Source organism: Cucurbita maxima, unplaced genomic scaffold, assembly GCF_002738345.1.
Source record: "Cucurbita maxima cultivar Rimu unplaced genomic scaffold, Cmax_1.0 Cma_Scf00457, whole genome shotgun sequence".
In the NCBI taxonomy this organism is placed as follows: domain Eukaryota; kingdom Viridiplantae; phylum Streptophyta; class Magnoliopsida; order Cucurbitales; family Cucurbitaceae; genus Cucurbita; species Cucurbita maxima.
This window is the reverse complement of record NW_019272473.1, coordinates 9,049-11,066: the sequence shown is the minus strand read 5'-3', so window position 1 is coordinate 11,066 and position 2,018 is coordinate 9,049. Positions and strand designations below refer to the sequence as shown.

The 2,018-nt window shown below is 48.4% G+C and overlaps 5 non-coding genes across 5 annotated transcripts; all 5 read right to left on the bottom strand.

The window, feature by feature from the left end:
- Positions 1–724: 724 nt before the first annotated feature.
- On the bottom strand, positions 725–843 carry LOC111474601. Its single transcript, XR_002716086.1, has one exon. It is a non-coding gene; the product is annotated as a 5S ribosomal RNA (ribosomal RNA).
- A 133-nt stretch (positions 844–976) lies between these two features.
- On the bottom strand, positions 977–1,095 carry LOC111474603. The gene has a single exon (XR_002716088.1). It is a non-coding gene; the product is annotated as a 5S ribosomal RNA (ribosomal RNA).
- A 130-nt stretch (positions 1,096–1,225) lies between these two features.
- On the bottom strand, positions 1,226–1,344 carry LOC111474598. The gene has a single exon (XR_002716083.1). It is a non-coding gene; the product is annotated as a 5S ribosomal RNA (ribosomal RNA).
- A 132-nt stretch (positions 1,345–1,476) lies between these two features.
- On the bottom strand, positions 1,477–1,595 carry LOC111474600. Its single transcript, XR_002716085.1, has one exon. It is a non-coding gene; the product is annotated as a 5S ribosomal RNA (ribosomal RNA).
- A 132-nt stretch (positions 1,596–1,727) lies between these two features.
- Positions 1,728–1,846, bottom strand: LOC111474604. Its single transcript, XR_002716089.1, has one exon. It is a non-coding gene; the product is annotated as a 5S ribosomal RNA (ribosomal RNA).
- Between the last annotated feature and the right edge of the window lie 172 nt (positions 1,847–2,018).

The window sequence follows — 2,018 nt, the reverse complement described above, 5'->3', positions numbered from 1 at the left end:
TTTACAATTAACTTGTCATGATTGTCCATGCCCAATCCCAATGGACAACCCTTCGATCCGATCTGCCTGCCCTTATTGCACGGTTTAGAGAGCACTTGTGTATGTGATGTCAGCCCAGCCTCGAAAATCAAGCTTTGCCCTGCTTATTCACTCGGACAATGCTCCCCCGTAGCGTAGCGATGAAGAAGATGATCATTTATTTAGTAGGTGAACAGTCGAAAAACCACTCTAACGAAGAATGGAGCTTCTTTGTTTTGAAACATATTCTTTTGCGCAACAAGCTGCTGGGTCAATATCCCTTGCTATTAAATCTGCTCCAGTTATCTCATCTATAGAAGAAGCTGGTATAGAATAGGTCGTCAGGGGTGGGGGCTTTACCGGGGGGACTAACTAGTAAAAGGCCAAGGAGTACTGTCCACTCCAGCCCAGCCCCTCAGAATAGTCCCATTTTTTCTCCACGCAGATAAGGGGCTAGCTTGCTACTATAAGAATTGCTTTATCCATATATTAGCTTACATTCCCAAGTGGCCACACGCTTAACCGCGAAATTCAGATGGGATCCGGTGCATTAGTGCTGGGATGATCGCACCTGACATGCCATGCGCACAAAATCGGATTTAACGCATGCGGGGCGGCATGATCGAAACGCGATGGGCGTGAGCGGGGGAGGTTCTCATTCGTAGAGAAAGGAAGAAAACAACTCGGAGAAATTGAAAGAAAAAAAGGGGTGCAACACGAGGACTTCCCAAGTGGTCACCCAAATTAGTACTTCTCTCGCCCAAGCACGCTTAACTACGGAGTTCTGATGAGATCCGGTGCATTAGTGCTGGTATGATCGCACCCGACATGCCATGCGCACAAAATCGGATTTAACGCATGCGGGGCGGCATGATCGAAACGCGATGGGCGTGAGCGGGGGAGGTTCTCATTTGTAGAGAAACGAAGAAAAGAACTCGGAGAAATTGAAAGAAAAAAAGGGGTGCAACACGAGGACTTCCCAAGTGGTCACCCAACTTAGTAGTACTCACGCCCAAGCACGCTTAACTGCGGAGTTCTAATGAGATTCGGTGCATTAGTGCTGGTATGATCGCACCCGACATGCCATCCGCACAAAATCGGATTTAACGCATGCGGGACGGCATGATCGAAACGCGATGGGCGTGAGCGGGGGAGGTTCTCATTTATAGAGAAAAGAAAAGAACTGGGAGAAATTGAAAGAAAAAAAGGGGTGCAACACGAGGACTTCCCAAGTGGTCACCCAACTTAGTACTACTCTCGCCTAAGCACGCTTAACTGCGGAGTTCAGATGGGATCCGGTGCATTAGTGCTGGTATGATCGCACCCGACATGCCATGCGCACAAAACCGAATTTAACGCATGCGGGGCGGCATGATCGAAATGCGATGGGCGTGAGCGGGGGAGGTTCTCATTTGTAGAGAAAGGAAGAAAAGAACTGGTAAAAATTGAAAGAAAAAAAGGGTGCAACACGAGGACTTCCCAAGTGGTCACCCAACTTAGTACTACTCTCAACCAAGCACGCTTTATTGCAGAATTCTGATGGGATCCGGTGCATTAGTGCTGGTATGATCGCACCCGACATGCCATGCACACAAAATCAGATTTAACGCACGCGGGACGGCATGATCGAAACCCGATGGGCGTGAGCGGGGGAGGTTCTCATTTGTAGAGAAAGGAAGAAAAGAACTCGGAAAATAGAAAGAAAAAAAGAGGTGCAACAAGAGGACTTCCCAAGTGGTCACCCAACTTAGTACTACTCTCAACCAAGCACGCTTAACTGCGGAGTTCTAATGGGATCCGGTGCATTAGTGCTAGTATGATCGCACCCGACATGCCATGCGCACAAAATCAGATTTAACGCATGCGGGGCGGCATGATCGAAACGCGATGGGCGTGAGCGGGGGAGGTTCTCATTTGTAGAGAAAGGAAGAAAAGAACTCGGAAAATTGAAAGAAAAAAAGAGGTGCAACAAGAGGACTTCCCAAGTGGTCACCCCAACT